The 15,589-nt window shown below is 40.0% G+C and overlaps 1 protein-coding gene across 1 annotated transcript in view; it reads left to right on the top strand.

Annotated features, from left to right (window-relative positions):
* Positions 1–15,589, top strand: part of LOC134206871 (uncharacterized) — a 274,559-nt gene that overhangs the window by 227,352 nt on the left and 31,618 nt on the right. The gene's annotated exons all lie outside the window — the stretch shown is intronic.

Here is a 15,589-nt window from a genome sequence, read left to right as displayed (position 1 = left end):
AATTCCTCCGGAAAGTTATCCACAAATTCCTCTGAAAATCGTTTGAAAATCCTTCTCCTGTATGTAATTTCTCCTTATCTAGAAACCCCCAACTATTTTTTTTTTAGGAAATTCATGTGAAAGTTTCTTGAAAATTTCTTTTCTTCCCTTCAAGTTTTACTTCTAGACATTTCTTCGGCTATTCTTCCAGGAAAATCTGCGACATTTCCTTCAGGAGTGCATTCTAGAGTTCCTCCAAGAATACCTACGGAATTTCCTCCCAAAACTCCACTAGAAGTTTCTTCAGTAATTTATGACGGAAATCCTCCGATTTCGCTCAATAATTTCATCTGCTAATCTATAAGAAACTGCTCCGGGCATTCCTCCAGGAACTCTTCCTTAAATTCCTCCGGGATAGCTTCCACAACTTTTTTCGGGAATACCTCTATAAATTCAATAGCGAATTCCTCTAGAATTACATTTTGGATTTCTTTCTGCAATTCTTTCAGAATATCCTTTAAGAATTGCTTTAGAAATTTCTTTAGGAATTTCTCCAAGAATTCGTCCAAGTATTTCCCGGGAAATTCTTCTCTTACTTCAGGAATTTCTCCGGGATTTTTTCCGCAAAATTGTCCTAAAATTCTTTCCGGACTTCACTCGGAATTTACTCCAGAATTTCATTCGGAAATTAATGTTAGAGTTCCTCCAGGATATCTTCCAAGAGTTTTTCCAGGAATTTCTTCAGAACAAACAAAGAACAGCAATTCAATTAGGAATACTATTGGGAAAAACTATTGGAAGAACTTCGGGAGGAATTTCCAGCTAATTTCTAAAGAAACTCCCGGGAGAATTTTTAAATGAACCTCCGGAGGAACTGCCAGTGAATCTACCAGAAGACTTCTCGGAAAAAAATCTTGGAGAATTCGTCTTTTAGACAAATCTCATCTAGCTGAAACCTTTGTAGGGGTATGTTGCAGGAGAACCCCCCGGAGAATTCCTTGAAGAGCTCCCAGAGAAATTCTCGGATGTGCTTCTGGAGGAATTTCTGAATAATTCCCGGAGGAAATTCTCGAGTAATTCCCGGAAGAACTTTCAGAGAGCCCCCGTAGGAACTGCCGATAGAACTACCGGAATAATTCTCGGAGGAAATCCTGGAGGAATTCTTCGAGGATCTGCCGGTTGAACTCCTGGAAGAATTCCCGGAGGAACTCCCGGGGGAATTTTCGAAGAAACTACTGCAGGATGTCCAGTGGAAATCTTGAAGTTTCAACTGGAATTCTTTCTGGATTTCTTTGGGAATTAATCTAGGAACTCCTCCAAAAATTCCATTGTTGATTTTATTTTCGGTATAATTTCTGTATAATTTTTCGGTGGAATTCCTGGAGAAATTCATTGAAATTTTCACAAGAAATTATTCGAAACTTTCACGGAAAAAAATATGGAATTTACACAGGAAGTTCGAAGATTTTTCGAGAAATTCTCAGGAATGTTTATTGGCAATTCTGCGGAATTTTCACGGAATATTCTTAGAAATTCCACGGTGTAATTTTTCAGATTTTTTTTATGAGAAACAGCACGAAAGAATTATCTGAAGAATTCCCTGCAGAACTTATAAAAGAATTCGTGGAGGATTTCTTGAAGTAAATAATGGTGGAATTTTCGGTCAATTCTCCCGAAGAAATTACTGGAGGCATTCTTGAAGAATCCGGGCGTGAATGCGTCACGTTTATTGGCATTACGTTTTAGTACAAAACGCTGATGCGCTGTTGAGATTCAGCCTTTACTGTTGGTTGTGGATTTGGTTTCAAAGTGTTTGAAGCTTAGAAGGAAAAAGTACCAAGCACTATTATTCATGTGTTTTTATACAACTACTATAAAACTACGATTCAGAAGACCTAATAAATTTGGCCCCCCCCTAATCGAAATCCTGGCTACGCCCATGACACTGTCTTGCCACCATTGAACGACACCGAAGTCCGCTTCCCTACGCGGCCTGCAGGGGTCATAACCGTCTGACCTACCGTCTACTGCAAGATGGATACACCACATTGAAACACCTAGCTGTGTATTCATCTTGGTCGACTGCATCGTCGACTGCATTCATTCTGGCATCATTTTCTTTCGGCAGCCCGCCGACTATCTCACAGCGCCCAACAAACAACGACAAGCTACAATTAAGCATCTAAGTTGAATTATTGTTTATTTGTGATCTTCAAAGCTGAATAAAATGGATCCTGAATAATTCGCTAGACAGATTTCATTTCAGCATTTGATTCAACTAATATTCGACTTGGCCTATTTATTTGTTTTCCACCTTTATTTGAAGTCGAACTAACGTTTTAGTTTTATCACATTTCAGCACATTGGAGAAGTTTATCAATGTGCTGAACTAATGATTATCAAAATTCTTTGTTCGACTATGATGTGATGCTTTAAAAGGGTGGTCGAATTGAGTTTGAATAGTAGATTAATAAGCAAGCATTAGACATTCTTCTTAACCTTTGTCCTTCTTAACCATTGGATTTCACCTTTGTCGGATCTATCGCACAGTGGAAGAAAACATTATAAGTAATAGATTATGTTTTTTCCGTTTGAAAGAAAATCGCGATGGCTTGAATTGATGATATTTGGATAGGAAAATAATGATTTATTTTCAAGACATTGTTGGATTCATTGTCAAGGTTTTTTTATATTCGTGGGGCAATTCATAATTATTTCGTAATACATAATTAATTCCTGATCTATGAAGGTGTTGGAGATTTTTTTTAATACTTTATTAGAGTGATTTTTAAGTTTTTTTACAAAGTTCATCACTTAAGGTGTTGGAGATTATAACCAATAAAATTGCTGGAGCAATGATTCTTCATTTCAATTTATGCAGTTGTTTTAAAGTTGTGCGGAAACGAACACAAACAAATTCATATAAAATCGACCATATTGCATGTTTGTTACAGATTCCATATGTACTAGTTGTTTTTCTATATGTAAATAAATTTCGATATGTGTAGTTATTTACTTGCTGCATGTGTGGTATTGATGGCACAATCATACCGGTTATTCAGAGATTTCGAGCAAGGTCGAAAATAAATCCATTAAATTTTCATGAACTCCATTAATATCATTGGGGACGAATTTTATTTTATCGTTTTGACATTATTTTCATATATTTTTTCCCAGTGTTCGATGGTTATGACTGGCTGAACAATGGTTGAAATAAAAATCTTGTACAGTTATTAACAAACTGTAGTTTGACAGATTGACTTGTTGAATAAGAGTCCAATAATGATTCATATTCAGCCAAACGATTATTTATGTTATGCGTCGAGTAGGCCATAACTTACAAATCAAGGATGGCGCGGATGACAACGTTACCGGCGGATGATCAAATGTCAGCAGTTCGAGACCCGATTTAGGAAAATTTCAAAATGATTATATGAAAATAGCAATTTCTTCAACATACATTCAATGGAGATCTTGATGATGTTACACTCAATGCGTTATTATTTTCGAAAAATTTACATGTAGCTGAATTAAGGCTAAGTAAAATGCTTATTAAAGGTTTAACAAATCAGATAATAAAGTTGTTTTTCAAAATAAGATGTTGTAGCTGTATAACTTCTCCAAAATTGTGTGAACAAAGCCTGAACAGAAGTTGCGATAAGAAATAGTACAGACATTATTTAACACAGTGCTGAATTGAATCATCACACTGATGTTTGTTAAACTAGTGAATGTTTGTTGGGCGTGCTCTATGGTGGGCAGCACAATCGCCCGACCAACCCAACCTAGTCGTCACCTTTTCGCAACCCACCTGTAAGTTTTTTTTGTTTTGTAATAAAAGCCTGCAAATCCATATTTCAGTTTTCTGGGTAGGTCCTTTACGCTCTCGAAAACCTCCCCACACCAGTGACCCTGAGACCCGGAACAAAAGAGGCCTTTTGAGTCCACCCTAGACGGCTGCCGTGGCTAGACCAGCAGCTAGGGGTTTAGGCCAGTTCCCTTCTGGAACTGAGCGGTTCCGGGGCCACAAAATTAGAGTCTTACAATCCGATTATGGAACTTCTTATCATCTGATATGTAACTGCCCAGTTTATGCGGAACTGCGATTCCAAATATTTGGTAAACACTTACTAAGTGAAATTGACTTCAGAAACCTGAACCTTCAAAGTATTATGTTGTTCATAAACCTGTTGTGGTAAGGAGCTATGAGCTTTCGTACGTTTATACGTTGTATGCCCTTTCCCAAACTTCCATTTTTCTCCCATCCATATTCCTTTCCTTTTTGTTCACTTCTTGTTCCGTCAGGTGCGTGATGAGAAAGGCTGTGAAGGCGATGGGTTAAATCTCCCAAATTAAGGTGAACGTACCCCTGGAGCCGACGTTCTGATACCTGATACCATTAGTGCTTACAGAAACTCATTCGCACTCATTCGTACTTACTGTCACTCATTAGTGCTCACTAGCACTTTTCGGCCACAACAACTTGCTACCATTCATTGTTATTAACGGTCATTCATTGTTCTTACGGTACTCATGTGCCCAGTCCTCGTAAACTCATTAACAATCGAGGCGCCCATAGGTACTCATTTCCAAACACGAGTTTCCATAGTCACTCGTAGGCACCTCTTTGCACTCATAGAACTCAAGTGAAACTTATTAGCACTTTATTACTATCTCTACTACATTCCTTTGATTGAATGTTGATGTCCCAAGAAACCATTACATCTAGAAGGAGTTAAGTGAAATTTGGTACCTAAACCATTTCATTAGGCCAATTATATAATCTCCTTCTGGTGTCCCAAATCTCGTGGTCATTAAATCATGCCCCAAACCCGAATCCATATCAATCAACCAAAAAAACACTACAATCATCGATCATAAACAACAGGTTATCGCATAAACATACTTTCACGCACAGCAAACAACACCTCCTCGGACATACCCTGAAGCAACACTTTATTGGGTTGCTATATCTCCCATATCCCATGACAAACGACGACGACGGTGCTGAACCTGTACAGAAGTGGTCAGCAGGTTAACGGACATTCGATTATGTGCGGCGGTGTGGTCCTGTCGAAAACAAAAAAAAAACCTCACATCTTTCACCTTTCTCACAGACCCTACCCGCTTATCATATTACATAAATTTATGATCCGCAAAGTAGTTCACGACGGGACGCGCAAAAACCGGCTCGCCACGAAATGGATACAAGAGCTGGTTTGGTTGGTGCTCCTTCTCCACCGGGCGGGCGGGCGCAGCCCGCGGCCAGGACCATAACCGCCAACTTACGAAATTGGATGGAATTGAAAACGAGTCCCCGAGGGCTGCTCCTCCCTTGCTGTTGCGACGCGACGGTCGGATGCTGATGGGTTCAAAAAAAATGGGCACGCGATCATGGGTCGGTCGGCGACTTGTGCGACAACGAACGAGATGCAAAACATCATCAGCGTCATCAGTTGGACACACATTTAAACATATTACATAAAAACTTTCACATTTTTCGTTCGGTTATTGAATGGTTCGGCGGGGAGTGGAGCCCATGGGCCACAACCTGTGTCACATGTACAAACCGGCATTTGTCACGCACTTCGCGCGTCTTTCTCGAGGTGAATCGCCGCCGGATGCTGTGATGGAGAGCCAACTAACAAGCATGCACTTCACACAGTTAAGGAGAGAGTAGTCGACCGGCGATGTTTTAAGGGGTTGACATTTGGTTGCGCATCATTGGTTCGGTGTGAATACAAATTTGGTTTTGCAACGTGTGATGCAATGTATAGCCGATAGGCAAAGGAGCGTTCCCGTATTAGATCATAGTTCAGTTTCTTTACTGATTCATTGTCGATATAAAGATTAGCCAATTTCAAAGCATACAATATTAAGTAATAGTTAAACCCATATTAATCCACCTAGTTGTAGCGAAGTCTTTCTGTGCTGAGCATGCTCTAAAACGCTTTACTTGTAACTAATAAACTGAATAAAAGTACATACGTATTTGCTTGTTTGACTTCCACCCTTGGCACAGAAACCGGAACCCAGTCGTGTTAAATACCAAACAACATTAGAAACCTTGTGTTATCGTTGAGGTGCGATATCTCACAGAGCTTCATTCGTATACCCACTTGATAATCAATCGATCAGTACTGACTCAGTTCAGTTCAGTAACTTTGACTTTCACTTGTATTCGCTGCTTTATTGACGACGTACACATGCCATATGCAACATCCGAATATAATAATTCAGCCAGAGGAACAAAAAATAACAATTCCCCTACAAGACCGTCTGATGTTTACAGGTTCCAAATCGTACGAAAGTATATACGTACGGTGGTAAAGCAGCTATATCCAAATAGTTTACAATCTTCAAGCTCAGGCGAAAAATAAAAGCGTGATGAGCCATGACCAAATTGGCGGTTTATCTTTATTTATATATGACCCTCCGAGGAGCAGCGTGCTGAGTCTGAAGCTGAGAAACATTATTCGCAGTTTAAAAGCGATGATAGGCATAGCTCGGTGGTTTGATCACCGGCGCTGACCGATCCGGGTAATCACTGTGTGTAATATTGGCGAAGGCTTAATTAGATGGGTAGCAAATTTGTCCGATTTCCGCTCTTATTAACACCTAGCTAATGAAATGGTGCACGGTGCACGTCGACTCGACATGATTGGACACTGATTTGATTATGGGTTTTATTAAGGAGAAAATTTATAATTTAGTTTACGAAACGATAGAAAATTTTATGTAATTATTTGAAACGTTTTCCAGCAGTACGTAATCCACCACTAATTAATAAGGTCATTAAACTACCTGAAAAACGATAAACGCGTTCTAATATAAATCCTTGGAAAGATAATTTATACAATTTTGTACTCATAGCTCTCCTGGAATTGCATTGCACATGAAAATAATGTAAGCGATTAGAGTTGCGTCAGCTATTTATATAAGCGAAACCAGTGGATAACTTATCCATTTTGAGTTGATTTGCCATCACTAAGTTGAGGCTAGTTGCTCATAATTATCAATTTATCTCATACTAGCAGACCCGACGAACTTCGTCTCCCCTCCACCTTCACATGCCAAAATTGGGTTCGTTTGCTTGATTAATTCTCGAGTTATGCAGAAATTTTTGTTTCATTTGTATGGGAGTCCTACTTTCCAGAGGAGGAGGGGTCTTGGAACATCGAAAAACCATTTCTTAATTGCCTTCCACAACCTCCACACATCAAATTTGGTTCCAATTGCTTGATTAGTTCTCGATTTATGTATAAATTTGTGTATCATTTGGAGTCATTTGGCCAAATGCCGTTTGGCCGACTGCCATTTAGCTGAATGCCATGTGACCAAAAGGGTCATTTGGCCGAATGCCGTTCGGCCGAATAATTGAAATATATTTCTTAATCAAGTGATGGAAGTGAGATGTTCAAAGTGAACAGTGATTAGGGTGAAGCGAAAAGTAGAAGTGAGTAGTGATAAAAGGTATAATGGAGATGAAAATGGAAGAAGTAAGAACAAATAAGTTAGAAAAAGAAGATATAGGGAAGAAGAATGAAAGAAGATATAAAGAAAAATAATGTAGGAGGAGAAAAAGGAAGAAGAAGGAGGAATGCATTAGGAATAAGGAAGAAGGTAGAAGGAAAAGAAAGAAGAATCAAGAAATAAAAAGGGAAACAAGGAAGCAGGAAGAAGGAATAAAAAAATAAGAAGGAAGAAGGGTGAAGAAAAAAAAGAAAGAATTAGGGAAAAGGAAGAAGGAAAAAAGAAGGAAAAAGAAAGGAGAACGAAGTTCTATGTTCACTTTTCACTATTTACTTCTAATTTTTCACTTCTCATTTTTCACTTTTTGCTTTTCACTTTTCACTTTTTGCTTTTCTATTTTCACTTTTCATTTCCCACTTCTCCTTTCTTTCTTCTCTCTCTCTCTCTTTTCACTTTCCATTTCTCATTTCTCACCTCTCACCTCTTATTTCCTTTTTCACACTTCTCACTACTCACTTTTCATTTCTCACTCTTCACTAATCAAAATCTGAGGGTTTTTTTTACTATTCGACCAAACGACTTGTTCGACCAAGCGGCGTTCGGCCAACCCGCATTCGGCCAAATGGCCTGACACCGTATGAGAGCCCCCCTCTTTCAAGATGGGGAGGGGTCTCGAACTATTGAAAACTTTACCCGGCCTACGGAAACCTCTGCATGCATTCAAATTTTCACACCGATCGCCTAAGTAGTTTCCGAGTCTGGATCTGAGCGACAAAAATTAATTTTATGTATAAAAATATTCAATGTCAATAAAATCGTTTATATAGATATCAGGAAGGAAGGATGGATTTTTTTTATAGAATTATGAAGGCAAATCTGCATACAGACACCGGAAATTCTTACTCAGGGAGTCGGGTAGGCGCGGGAAGCAGAAAGACAGACCGCCGGACCCTCTAAACCCACCCAAGTAACAAAAGGTTACTTGAGTTACCCGCTCTTCTAATGCCCTGTCCCCTCGGGACTACCTTACAGTATTACTTCTGTGGGGGAAAGCAGTACTGAAAGTACTCCTCCCAAAACGACACCTTTCACAGTGCCTCTCTTCGATGTTTCGTTCTACGTCTGAGCCCTTTGGCTCCCTTGTTGGTGCCATCAAGCACACAAAAGCGTTGAGCCCTTTATTTTTTCCTTGTGCCGTTCAGCACCACATCTATTTTCATTTTATTTTAAGACCTATTTAGCTCTTAACGTACTCGCAGGCTACTCAGATAGTCCCCGGTGGCGGATCTATCCTATTTCGACGGGGAGTCCCTCGGCGGCGGAAGTTCCCCCGATACCGACGACCCGCATCCGTGGAAGGCTATTACATTACCAACACTACACTTTCACCTGGTTAGCATGTTCATAGATCCGCTCAAGTCCTACGCACATTCTCACTTCAATGGGTGACCGGACGAGTGCCGAGGTCAGACCAAAGATTCAGGGTGGAGATAGTTTCCGGTTCAGTGGTGCCCCAACGACCCGAAGCCGGTGCATTCGCGCGCCACGATCTACTCAACTGGTCCCCGGTGGTGGACCTAGCCTACTCCTATTAACCGATTTCCCATACACTGCGTCTTTTAGCTTCTTGCTTTACCGTTGAGCCATATAGCTCACGCCTTGGTCGCGAACTACTCGGATAGTCCCCAGTGGTGGATCAATTCTACTCAGACGAGGAGTTCCCCGACGTTGGAAGCTCCCCCATAACAGACGGCCCGTCTCAACGGGTGACCGGACGAGTGCCGAGGTCAAGCCAAGGATTCCGAGTGGAGATAACTTCCGGTTCAATGGTGCCCCGACGACCCGGAGCCGGTGCATTCGCACGCCACGATCTACTCAGCTGGTCCCCGGCGGTGGGCCTACTCCGATAACCGAGTTTCGATTTCCTTGAGCCATTCAGCACTCACCTTAATCGTTGAGCCATTTAACTCCCGCCTCGGTCGCGATCGCGAACAACTCGGATAGTCCCCGACGGCGGATCTAACCTACTCCGAGGAGAAGTTCCCCGAAAGTGAGAGCTCCTCAGAAACCAGCCGTTTCGTCACTTTGTGAGGCTACGCGCGGTGGCTGGCGCTGGCGTTCCCATTCATTATCGACATATATATTCACGACTTCCGCGGCGGAGTACTCATGGTCCGCTATCCGTAAAGGCTGCTGCTCTATTCGCCAACTTCGTTGTAGGATGTCGGCTATCCTGGACGTCGCCTTTGCGACCGCTCTCCACTGTTCTGGGGTCTGAAACATTTTTCTGAGGATGTTATCGGTGGTAGTGTCCGTTCCACATGCTTCCAACAACGCACGCCTCTCCGTTTCGAACCGGGGCATGTGAACAGGATGGGCATTGCAGACAGGCGGGAGAAGCCGCGTGTCCGAACCTGTGTAGGTACCACTTGAAGCATCCGTGGCCTGTTAAGAACTGGGTCAAGCCAAAGTTTTGCTCTCCATGAGGTCCATGCCAACACACTTGGGACTAGGCGATGGGTCCACCTTCCCTTAGCCGAGTTGTCCCACTCCCTCTGCCATTTGGCTACCGTTGCTGCCTTGATATTCCTTCGAGCGTTATCGGTGCCCCTGAGGGCGTAGCACTCCTTGTCTTCCTCCACCACCAATTTTATAGGCATCATGCCCGTGAGTACACGTGCCGCCTCACGAGATACGGTGCGCTCCCATCAGAAATAAAAGGTCAGAAGTGGAAAGTGGAAAACGAGGCGTGAAAAGTGTTAAGCGAGAAGTGAGAAATAAGAAGTATGAAGTGAAAAGTTAAGGGGTGAGAAATGAGAAATGAAACATAAAATAGACATGTCAGATGAAAGAAGTGAAATCCGAGAAAGTGAGAAGTGAGGAATGAGAAATAAGGAATGTGAAGCGGGAGAAATGAAAAGTGAGAAATAAGAAGTGAAAAACGAGAAGTGCGAAGTGGGAAGTGAGAAATGATGTGGAGGAAATGAAGTGTGGAGTTGAAAGTGAATTGGAGCGAGGTGTAAGCAGTCAGAAGTGAAAATTGAGGAAATTCCTTCTTTCGTCTTCCTGCTTCCTTCTTCTTTTTTCCCCTCTTACTTCTTCTTTCTCCCTTTCTTTTTCTTACCTCCATTTTCCATCCCTCCATCTGAAACTTGTCTCTAGATTGCGACCAGTATGAAATCTATTCTAAAGGTGTTGAAGTATGAGAGGGCCATTTGAGAATAATAACTATCGAAGCCTTAGTTGTACATTCCATTTGGAAGGCTCGGATAGTGCATAGGATTTTCCTAAAAAAAATCCTAAAGGACACTCCTCACGGAATGCAAACTTAAAAATATTTACTCGCGTTTTCGAGGGCACACCACTCAATACGGAAGCAACGTACAACTGTCATTGTCATTATTTCAGCTTTGCTGCGTCGCAGCATGCGTGCAATAATAACAATGACAGTTGGGCGTTACTCAATGAGAATAGATAGAAGGTGAGGAAGAAGACCAAATGCAAGCGTATTAGTGGATGATGAAAAATGTAAACAGCAAATGGTGACGTACATATTTGCACGGCTTCCTATGGGAGCTCGTTTGAATGTGGTAGTGAAAGCTTTTTCGCCATACGCGAAAGGCACGCACACAATATATGGATTTCCATACCTTAGTATTTATTTTCATTGGGCGTTACTTCTGTATCGAGTGGTGTGCTCTTGAAAAGTGCAGCAGTGTGCCAGTACAATGAAATATGCATTCCGTGAGGAGTGTCCTTATTTTACTTTTGCCAGCCATTACCATCGAGTATTAGTTTTCAATATTGCTCGTATATTTATAGGAAACACAGCCAATTTTTTTTCTTCGTGATCAAAACCTGCGTGTTTTTCGTTCCAATTATCACCAAATATAAACTTGTTTATAATATTCAACCCCTTTTATGTTGAAATCACTGATCAAAATATGACGATAAAAAGCCAACCATTCACATTGCACACTACGTTAACAGGCGCGACAGACAGACAACTCACAACAGCAACATGGTAGTCAAGGTGGACGTTGTACATCATCACATAGCAATCAGGTTCTTATGCCGTTTATGCGCATCAACAACAGCCGTTCCCATGGCATTGAAAATGGTATGGTGTGCTTGTTCTGGCTTCAAATTTTCAATGGTACTAAACAAGTAGATTCGGTTGTTGTCAAAACCCGTCAGAAAAAAAACTTAGTGACGGAGATCTCAACTGAATGATTGTATAATTGTATCCTGCTTATAATGGAAATTAGAGGAGAGAAAAAAACCGAATACAATCACTGACTAGGTAAATACGAAACCACGAAACGTAACCCAACGAAAAGCAAAACACGAAGCATATCTGACCCAGTCATGAAACAGCTTTAAATGTTATTGAAAACAAATCCTCATTATGCCGCACTCTTATCGAGAGCACATTTGATGGGGCCATTTTAGCTGAGCAAAAAATCCTACTTCATTTATCAACCGATGACGCTCGAGGTGGTTTTCTTCCGCAATAGTATGTTGCACAGCACACTTCATTTACTTAACCATTTTGGCTTTTCAAGCCGTTAAGGTTAGTATGCTGCAGGTTTTTTAAATACTACTGTCAATTTACAAATATTTATTCAAAAACAAGTGATGAATATTCAAAATTCATACTAGAATATAAGTTTCAATTATTTTTTCAAAACTGTCGAACATTTAATAAAATTAGGTGAGATGAAAAAAAATGAGGTGTATAAGCTAATAAGGAAATTACATAATTAAGTATGTTACAAGGAATAATATTATACCTATTTGGACCTTTGAAAGATAATCGAGCTTGGCCGAAGTTCGTATATACTCTGCTTCTCAGCAAGTCATTTGCATGACTAGTGTTTTGACTACTGATACATGGATGTTTCCATTTAAAAAAATCTAAAAGTACGGTTAAGGCAATTAAGATTTAATATCTCTTACAATGCATTGGAATGTACACATGAGTTTGGATAAAACAAAGCTGTATCGTCAGCAAAGAGCCTTGGAACTCCACGAAGCTTCAAATTCCCTAGATCAGCGGTTCTCAACCTGGGCTACATGCACCCCTGGGGGTACCTTCGCTGGTCTCTAGGGGTACCTGAAACAAAGATGCGTAATGGCGGATGTTGTATTATAATAGCAAAAAAAAATTAGGATTTACCTCGAAATTTAAAACGACTAGTACTCCTTTATTCAGTCTATTTTATTCATTTGACTACCAGATAGAACGGAATCGTTTTGTTCTATTGAGGAAATGTTCCATCCTGAATTAATAGCACATTCCTGGAGCTTGAGTTTCGGAGAGATTCTAGAATCGCTGTTCAAAAGCCTATGGTCAATATCTATTACACCCATTTGGAAACGGTCCATCAATTGATATAAGTATTATAAATTTATTTTCAAACATAATAAGCATAATAAGTCGAGTCAAGTACGAGACACTGAAGACGGCCTGACGACAGTTGAGTTCGAAATACGTATCTGCAAAGATAACAAAACGTAGTGGAATTAAATGGAAAGTACTAAAACTCGTCTTAGACGGTTGAATACATTCCACTAAAAGGAGCTTAAAATATTTTTTCTTGAAATAATAAGCGTAAACTAGTTCTTATCAGTAGAGTTAGAGATAGATTCTATAATATGCATCACGTCCTTATAGCCAACAATAATTAGCTACGGGACTTCTTGTGACAATCCGGGCGTTGATTTTAACATACTATCAGAGAGGAATGCAGTGTGAGTTTTCTTCAAAACTCAAACATCGTCACATTTGGCCACATGGATGACGGTTTTCAAAAAGTCCATAGTGGCCAAGAGTTTCTCAGAGGATGCACACTTATTACGAATTCTACTAGCCACATCGGTTTGTGAATGCAAAACAATAAGCAATAAGCCGATTTTGATAAAGTTCTACTATTCGAAAGCAGAAATTCTTCTTGTCCGAATATGGGTATCAAAGTTCGTGGCTCTGCAAGAAGCTGAATACAGAAACATTTTCGAGAACGGATTCACGACCTGTAGCTACCATTAGTCGGAAAATTAGTTATACATTTTTGGTAAATCATAAATTACTATGAAGGTTCACGTCACAAACAATGATAAACAAAAAAGAAATATTTTAAACATACCCTCGAAAAACCCGGAACATCTCCAATATTCGTTAATCGAAGATTAAAACTAGAAGAATTTCTTTTTTCTTTTTCTTTATTTTTCCGGGATTCGAACCCAGCCTCCTAAACTGATATTGTATCAGAAGAGTAAAAGTTTCGGGAACTATTTTATTTCCAACATCTCCATTTTTCAACTCTTTTTTGGCAGTGTCTGAAATTAAAAATTAATTCAAAATAAAATCTAAAATTCGTATTATAATTAAACCTAAACAGTTTGAAGTTAACTCAATTTAATATGACAATTATTAGTGTTATCAAAGTTTAAAATAACGAAGTCGAATTGCGTAAATATTTTGGAAGCCCTAAATTATTTTTTGAAACTTCAATCGGTTTGAAAATTGAATGCGAAAAATTTACTTTTACATGTCTCTAGATAAAATGAAAAAAAACTCCAAGGGGTACCTCAAGGTATGCAAACCTCTGAAGGGGTACCAGTGAAGGAAAAGGTTGACAACTGCTGCCCTAGATCATTGACGAATATTAGAAACAGTAAAGGTCCAATATTGCTGTCTTGAGGATCTCCTCCTGTATACATGGGTAGAAAGCTACTCACTCCTAGAAACATTTATGGCTACGGATTGCTTGTGGTCTGTTAAATAGCTCCCAATTAAATCATTTCCAACCCCTCTAATTCCGTACTTATCAAGTTTGTCTAAGAAAATCGTATTATCTATTGTGTCAAATACCTTTTAAGATCGATGAATAGGCCACCCACTACATTTTTTCGATCTATTTCAAAAATAAGTTAGCAGTGATATCAATTTTCAACATGTAGAATAATTAGGGATTGAATCCAAAAGAGAATGGAGAAGTCTCTCACTCATCATCTCTGTATACTATACATATGCGATATGTAGCACACCACGAGAGACTTTTTTTGCAAGCTGTCATGATAAAGGACTGATTCGGGGGGCAACACCAAACGTGGGGAGCACTGGTTCTGATTATGCATTTCAACTTGTTTTATACAGCTATGCGGTCTCTTATTTCTCTGTGGGGCTGCCTATCCGATTCTGTTTTTTCGCACTTGTATACAAGTTTGTAAATTTGTTATATCATGGCTTGTTGATTCGGAACAGTATTTGCCTTTCTTTTATCGTTGTTCGTTATCTATTGAGAGCGATTTTTATTTATGTCTTTATTATCGAGACTTTCAGCCCAAGGCTGGCTCGTCTCGAGAGAGAGCGATTTCTGCAAACCCTGAGAATAAAAAATTACTGTAAAAGTTTGAAGACAAAAGTGTTATCTCCCATACTAACCCTATTATAATGAAATGATGGTGTGGTGTACTTGGTGTTGATTATTATGAAAAGGCAATATTTAATAGATTTGAAAGCATCAAAGAAAGCTTGATGTGAACAACAACGGAGAGCCACCAAAATATCAATCATAGCAGCCGTGGTACTTCGCCAGCAGTCAAAGACATATGGTCAACCATCACGGACTGGAGTGACAGTTTTCCAGCAAACTTCCGCTTGCCTAGCAGCATGATAATCTCCACAATTCCCATCAGCATCCGAAAAGGATTCTCATCAGAATCCGAGAGGAATTCCCATCAGAATCAGAGAAAAAAAACTCATTAGAATCTCTTAAGAATTCCTTTCAGAATCATCGAAGTATTCCAACCGGAATCCAGAAGAATTCACACTGGATTCCTTTCGGCAACGTTGAGGGATACCCTTTATAATCCATGGAGGATTTGCTTCAGAATCTTTCGTTGATTTGCTTCGGTATTCCTCCGGAGTCGTTCGACGATTTGTATCGGAATCGTTGGGAGATTTGCTTCGGAATTCCTTGACGATTTGTTTCAGAATACTTCGACGATTTCCTTCGGAATCTCTCGACGTTTTACCTCGGAATCCCTCAGTGATTTGCTCTGGAATCAATCGACGATCAGAATCCCTCGACGAATTGTTTCGGAATCAGTTGACGATTCGCTTCGGAATACA

This window comes from Armigeres subalbatus, chromosome 1, assembly GCF_024139115.2.
Source record: "Armigeres subalbatus isolate Guangzhou_Male chromosome 1, GZ_Asu_2, whole genome shotgun sequence".
NCBI classification, from domain to species: domain Eukaryota; kingdom Metazoa; phylum Arthropoda; class Insecta; order Diptera; family Culicidae; genus Armigeres; species Armigeres subalbatus.
The sequence above is the reverse complement of the archived record's forward strand: the minus strand, read 5'-3'. Positions and strand labels throughout refer to the sequence as shown.